This window comes from Triticum dicoccoides, chromosome 6B (genome assembly GCF_002162155.2).
Source record: "Triticum dicoccoides isolate Atlit2015 ecotype Zavitan chromosome 6B, WEW_v2.0, whole genome shotgun sequence".
NCBI classification, from domain to species: domain Eukaryota; kingdom Viridiplantae; phylum Streptophyta; class Magnoliopsida; order Poales; family Poaceae; genus Triticum; species Triticum dicoccoides.
The window spans coordinates 569,878,006-569,885,933 of NC_041391.1; positions in this window are offsets into that span (position 1 = coordinate 569,878,006).

The following is a 7,928-nucleotide window of genomic DNA, read 5'->3' on the forward strand; positions in this document are numbered from 1 at the left end:
GAATTGTACATGGCTAAGAGATCCAAGGGATCAATTGTTGTGTCTTAGAGGTGCCCCCCTGCCCCCGTATATAAAGGAGCAAGGGGGGAGGGGGCTGCCGGCCTAGGAGAGGGCGCGCCATGGGGAGTCCTACTCCCACCGGGAGTAGGACTCCCTCCTTCCTTGTTGGACTAGGAGAGGGGAAGGAAAGGGAGAGGAGGAGAAGGAAAGAGGGGGGCTGGCCCCCCTTGCCATAAACCAATTCGGTTTCGGCCTTGGGGGGCGCGCCCCACACCCCCTTGCTGCCCTCTATCTCCACTAAGGCCCATTAAGCTCACGGGGGGTTCCGGCAACCTCCCGGTACTCCGGTAAAATCCCGATTTCACCCGGAACACTTCCGACATTGAAATATAGGCTTCCAATATATCAATATTCATGTCTCGACCATTTCGAGACTCCTCGTCATGTCCGTAATCTCATTCGGGACTCCGAACAAACTTCGGTACATCAAAACTCATAAACTCATAATATAACTGTCATCGAAACCTTAAGCGTGTGGACCCTACGGGTTAGAGAAGTATGTAGACATGACCTAGAACTGTTTCCGGTAAATAAACAATAGCGGAACATGGATGCTCATATTGGCTCCTACATATTCTACGAAGATCTTTATCGGTTAAACCGCATAACAACATACGTTGTTCCCTTTGTCATCGGTATGTTACTTGCCCGAGATTCGATCGTCGGTATCTCAATACCTAGTTCAATCTCGTTACCGGCAAGTCTCTTTACTCGTCACGTAATGCATCATTCCGTAACTAACTCATTAGCTACATTGCTTGCAAGGCTTATAGTGATGTGCATTACCGAGAGGGCCCAGAGATACCTCTCCGACAATCGGAGTGACAAAACGTAATCTCGAAATACGCCAACTCAACATGTACCTTTGGTGACACCTGTAGAGCTCCTTTATAATCACCCAGTTACATTGTGATGTTTGGTAGCACACAAAGTGTTCCTCCGGTAAACGGGAGTTGCATAATCTCATAGTTATAGGAACTTTGTATAAGTCATGAAGAAAGCAATAGCAACATACTAAACGATCAAGTGCTAAGCAAACGGAATGGGTCAAGTCAATCACATCATTCTCCTAATAATGTGATCCCATTAATCAAAGGACAACACATGTCTATGGTTAGGAAACATGACCATCTTTGATTAATGAGCTAGTCAAATAGAGGCATACTAGTGACATTAAGTTTGTCTATGTATTCACACATGTATCATGTTTCCGGTTAATACAACTATAGCATGAATAATAAACATTTATCATGATATGAGGAAATAAATAATAACTTTATTATTGTCTCTAGGGCATATTTCCTTCATAAGTCTGTCCGAATCATGTTAGCAATTGCCACATTTTATGAAATCTGGCAAATGGATGTCAAAATTGCATTCCTTAATGGTTTTCTTAAAGAAGAGTTGTATATGATACAACCAGAAGGTTTTGTCAATCCTAAAGGTGCTAACAAAATGTGCAAGCTCCAGCGATCCATCTATGGACTGGTGCAAGCATCTCAGAGTTGGAATATACGCTTTGATAAGTTGATCAAATCATATAGTTTTATACAGACTTGCGGTGAAGCCTGTATTTACAATAAAGTGAGTGGCAGCACTACCGCCTTTTTGATAAATATATGTGAGTAACATATTGTTGATCAGAAATGATGTAGAATTTTTCTGCAAAGCACAAAGGAGTATTTTAAAGGAGTTCTTTGAAAGAAAGACCTCAGTAAAGCTACTTACATATTGAGCATCAAGATCTATTGAGATAGATCAAGACGCTTGATAAGTTTTTTTCAATAAGTACATACCTTCTGAAGATTTTGAAGTAGTTCAAAATGTAACAGTCAAAGAAAGAGTTCTTGCCTGTGTTGCAAAGGTGTGAAATTGAGTAAGACTCAAATCCCGACCATGGCAGAAAATAGAAAAGAGAATGAAAGTCATTCCCTATGCCGCAGTCATAGGTTCTATAAAGTATGCTATGCTATGTACCAGACCTATTGTATACCTTGCTCTGAATTTGGCAAGGGAGTACAATAGTGATCTAGGAGTAGATCACTGGACATTGGTCAAGAATATCCTTAGTAAGGACTAAGGAAATATTTCTCGATTATGGAGGTGATAAAAGAGCCCGTCGTAAAGAGTTACATCGGTGCAAGCTTTTACACCGATCCAGATGACTCTAAGTCTCAATCTGGATACATATTGAAAGTGGGAGCAATTAGCTAGGGTAGCTCCGTGCAGAGCATTGTAGACATAGAATATTTGCAAAATACATACGGCTCTGAATGTGACAGACCCGTTGACTAAGCTTCTCTCATGAGCAAAACATGATCATACCTTAGTACTCTTTGGTTGTTAATCACATAACAATGTGAACTAGATTATTGGCTCTAGTGACCCTTTGGGTGTTGATCACATGACGATGTGAACTATGGGTATTAATCACATACATATGTGAATATTGGTGTTAAATCACATGGTGATGTGAACTAGATTATTGACTCTAGTGCAAGTGGGAGACTAAAGGAAATATGCCCTAGAGGCAATAATAAAGTTATTATTTATTTACTTATTTTACGATAAATGTTTATTATTCATGCTAGAATTGTATTAACCGGAAACATAATACAAGTGTGAATACATAGACAAACATAGTGTCACTAGTATGCCTCTACTTGACTAGCTCGTTAATCAAAGATGGTTAAGTTTCCTAACCATAGACATGAGTTGTCATTTGATTAACGGGATCACATCATTAGGAGAATGATGTGATTGACTTGACCCATTCTGTTAGCTTAGCACTTGATCGTTTAGTATGTTGCTATTGCTTTCTTCATGACGTATACATGTTCCTACAACTATGAGATTATGCAACTCCCGTTTACCGGAGGAACACTTTGTGTGCTACCAAACTTCACAACATAATTGGGTGATTATAAAGGAGCTCTATAGGTGTCTCCGAAGGTACATCTTGGGTTGGCGTATTTCGAGATTAGGATTTGTCACTCCGATTGTCGGAGAGGTATCTCTGGGCCCTCTCGGTAATGCACATCACTATAAGCCTTGCAAGCAATGTGACTAATGAGTTAGTTGCGGGATGATGAATTACGGAACGAGTAAAGAGACTTGCCAGTAACGAGATTGGGTTAGGTATTGAGATACCGACGATCGAATCTCGGGCAAGTAACATACCGACGACAAAGGGAACAACGTATGTTGTTATGCGGTTTGACCGATAAAGATCTTCGTAGAATATGTAGGAGCCAATATGAGCATCCAGGTTCCGCTATTGGTTATTGACCGGAAACGTGTCTCGGTCATGTCTACATAGTTCTCGAACCCGTAGGGTCCGCACGCTTAAGGTTTCGATGACAGTTATATTATGAGTTTATGAGTTTTGATGTACCGAAGGAGTTTGGAGTCCCGGATGAGACCGGGGACATGACGAGGAGTCTCGAAATGGTCGAGATGTAAAGATCAATATATTGGACGACTATATTCAGACTTCGGAAAGGTTCCGAGTGATTTGAGTATTTTCAGGGGTACCGAAGAGTTACGGGAATACGAGGAAGAAGCAATGGGCCTCATGGGCCAAGTGGTGGAAGAGAGGAGGCAGGGCGCGCATCCCCCTAGCCCAAACCGAATTGGACTAGGGGGCCGTCCCCCTTTCCTCCTTTTCCTCCATCTCCTTCCTTTTCCTTCTCCTTCCCTTCCTTCTCCTCTCCTACTTGGAATAGGAAAGAGGGGGGAATCCTACTTGGAGTAGGATTACCCCCCTTGGGCGCGTCTCCTCCCCTTGGCCGGCCCTCTCCTCCTTCCCCCCTTTATATACGGAGGAGGGGGCACCTCTAGACACAACAATTGATCTCTAGATCTCTTAGCCGTGTACGGTGCCCCCTCCACCATAGTCCTCCTCGATAATATTGTAGCAGTGCTTAGGCGAAGCCCTGCGACGGTAGAACATCAAGATCGTCACCACGCCGTCGTGCTGACGGAACACTCCCTCGACACTCGGTTGGATCGGAGTTCGACAGACGTCATCGAGTTGAACGTGTGCTAGAACTCGGAGGTGCCGTAGTTTCGGTGCTTGATTGGTCGGGCCGTTAAGACGTATGACTACATCAACCGCGTTGTTCTAATGCTTCCGCTTTCGGTCTATAAGGGTACGTGGACAACACTCTCCCCTCTCGTTGCTATGCATCACCATGATCTTGCGTGTGCGTAGGAAATTTTTTGAAATTACTACGTTCACCAACACTGGGATCTATTTGACACATAAATGGGTATAGATGACTAACCAGTTGTCTGTCGTCGTCAGAGTCGTCGCCGGAGTGGTCATCGAAGTCATTGCCCAAGTGGACACCAGAGTCGGTATGGAACTCCGCCTCCGGCTGTGGAAGCTCGACGACATCAGGTTGCATCGATAACTCGCCGGCGGTGACGGCAACCTCTATCTCCATCTCCACGACATGCTCCAGTGCTTTAGCAGCCCCGGCGTCGCCACTCCCTCCGATGGGGTGCTTCGATGGCATCCTCATACACTGAAGGCTTTGATGACTGAGAGCGGCGTCGAGGATGCAAGCGGAGAGAGGATAGGGGGTGCGGCCACTCGGGCGCGCCATTAAGATGGAGTAGTGGGAGAGAGGCGGGCGGTGGTCAAACCGCTAGCTCGCCTCCCGATGAGCCTGCACATCGAACTGCTGGCATGCCTACTGAGGGAGTCCCAGACTAGGGGGTGTCCGGATAGCCGAACTATCATCATCGGCCGGACTCCAAGACTATGAAGATGCAAGATTGAAGACTTCATCCCGTGTCCGGATGGGACTTTCCTTGGCGTGGAAGACAAGCTTGGCGATACGGATATGTAGATCTCCTACCTTTGTAACCGACTTTGTGTAACCCTAGCCCTCTCCGGCGTCTATATAAACCGGATGGCTGTAGTCCATAGGACGAACAACAATCATACCATAGGCTAGCTTCTAGGGTTTAGCCTCCTTGATCTCGTGGTAGATCCACTCTTGTAACACACATCATCAATATTAATCAAGCAGGACGTAGGGTTTTACCTCCATCAAGAGGGCCGAACCTGGGTAAAACATCGTGTCCCTCGTCTACTGTTACCATCCGCCTAGACGCACAGTTCGGGACCCCCTACCCGAGATCCGCCGGTTTTGACACCAACATTGGTGCTTTCATTGAGAGTTCCTCTGTGTCGTCACCATCAGGAAGGATGCCTTTTCCCGTCTTTAAAGACGGCGCCGTCGTCAAGGGAGCTTCGGCGCCGGCCAGACTATCCGGCTAGGCGGTTTTCTCATGACCGCCTGTTTGGCCACCGCCCCAACAATGACCTCTCAAGTCATTGAAAGCGATCTTCACGTCAGCTCGGAATTCACCGGGCAGCTAGATCCGATTGAGCTCTCCTCCGTAAACGAGCTCTTGGATCGCATCGCCGCCCTGGGAGTCACTACCGACTACGATCAGATTGGGCTTAAAACCGATGTGAGAGAAATTAACTCTCCCCAGGTTACCCACCACGTTGTCGTGGTAGAGGAACAATGCGGCAACTCTTCTTCTATGTTAAAATCCAACTATGTCCGGGTTCCGGATCCCTCCATGACGGATTCCCGCGGAAGGACGGACGCTAATCAAATACTGAACCTAAAGTCAGGCATCGGACCAGATCTGTTGGAAAGCGCTCAGCAAACCAAGCTTCCGAATCCAGAAGCTTCTCGGCCTTTGAGCCTCGGATCGGGCGGGGTTCCGAACTTAATTCCACCCGCCCACCCAAACATAAGCGATCTATCTCAAATACGGCAAGAGCCCGCTGAAACAGTACATCATTACTGGGCCAGATTCCTCCTGGTTATGAACAGGATAAAGGACTGCGTGAAGAAAGCACGATCTCAATCTTCTGCAACAATTGCACGGAAAAGGGAATCATAAACGCCATCAGTCGTCGCGAAGTTTCACGCTTCGCCGACCTAGCGACCATTGTACAAAAATACTGCGCGATGGAGAGTGCCTGGAAAACCGAAACCATGTTTTGGGACAATCCGGCCCTGAATAAAACCTCAGTCCGAAATAAAAGGGTGCGTCATACTCAAGCACCTGGGTTAAAAAACAAAAAGAAAAAAAACCCTAAAGGGTACGGAACCGTACTAGAGGGATGGCTCAACAGACCCTGCAAAATCCACAGTACGGAGGGCGCCACTCCAACACATAGCCTTCGAGCATTTTGGATACTACGGTAGGTGGCCAAAAGTGGCGTGGGCTTTTTAGCCCCGGGCAACCAACCCAGCAGTACCAGTACGGTATTAACAGTCTTCGAGACTTTCGCATCAAATAACGTGCGGAAACGAACAATCCGCAGCCTCGCCGAAGTCTACCAAGTAGCAACAACAAATCCATGGAGCGACACGGCTATCACCTTCAACGCCAGCGACGAACCTAAATTCCGAACAGCTAGAGCACCAGCCGCATTGGTCCTCAGTCCGATAGTGGACGGTTTCCGTCTTACTAAGGTACTCATGGATGGCGGCAGTGGATTAAACCTCATCTATGAGGAAACCCTTTAAAAAATGGAAATTGACTGGAGCCGCATCGAGCGAAGCAGCACAACCTTCAGAGGGATAATCCCTAGTCGAGAAGTACGCTGCACAGGAAAAATCACACTAGATATAGTGTTCGGCTCACCGGACAATTACATGTCCGAGGAGGACAACGCCGAAGACAATATACGCGTCGGACTCGTCGTCGCTGAAGCCCGGTTCGGGGGCTACTGAGGGAGTCCCGGACTAGGGGGTGTCCGGATAGCCGAACTATCATCATCGGCCGGACTCCAAGACTATGAAGATGCAAGATTGAAGACTTCGTCCCGTGTCCGGATGGGACTTTCCTTGGCGTGGAAGGCAAGCTTGGCGATACGGATATGTAGATCTCCTACCTTTGTAACCGACTTTGTGTAACCCTAGCCCTCTTCGGTGTCTATATAAACCGGATGGCTGTAGTCCATAGGACGAACAACAATCATACCATAGGCTAGCTTCTAGGGTTTAGCCTCCTTGATCTCGTGGTAGATCCACTCTTGTAACACACATCATCAATATTAATCAAGCAGGACGTAGGGTTTTACCTCCATCAAGAGGGCCCGGACCTGGGTAAAACATCGTGTCCCTCGTCTCCTGTTACCATCCGCCTAGACGCACAGTTCGGGACCCCCTACCCGAGATCCGCCGGTTTTGACACCGACACCTACCGTCGTTTCACACAGCTACTCGCACGCCTCCTGATGACACTGCACAGCGAGTGCACCTCCGTCAATTCACACACCTGCACACACGCCTCCCGGTTTGCCTGCGCGGCGGACTGCTCGCATGCGTCCCGTCAACTCACGCCTGCTCGCACGGTACACGGGTCGTGTGCGGCACGTATATTGTTTTTCTATTTGGATGATTAATGATGACGCTTTATTTTTTGCTTAACCGAAGCATGGCACGTATCCATTGTTGGTCTAACACTCACGGTTCGAATAAATAGTCTGTTTGGGATATTGGTTCCCAACTATTAATAATCCCCCATTTGTAGTTAGATAAAGATTACATCAAAACTAGTATCAAATTTGACCAAAAAGTACAATGCAACTTTGTATTGGTGTGCATATGACAACATGATAAGTTTCATGAACTTTAAATAAGTTTTGGATGTATTAGAATTTAAAAATCAAGATTCTCATTGTTTGAAATTTGTTGCACGGGGAGTAGACATGCAACCAGTGAGACACATGTGTTTTTGCAATCCATTTAGGTGCACTATCACGTGTGCATGTAGCTTAAATTTGATTTTTGCACATTATACCCCTAGAAAATCAATCAATTAATGTA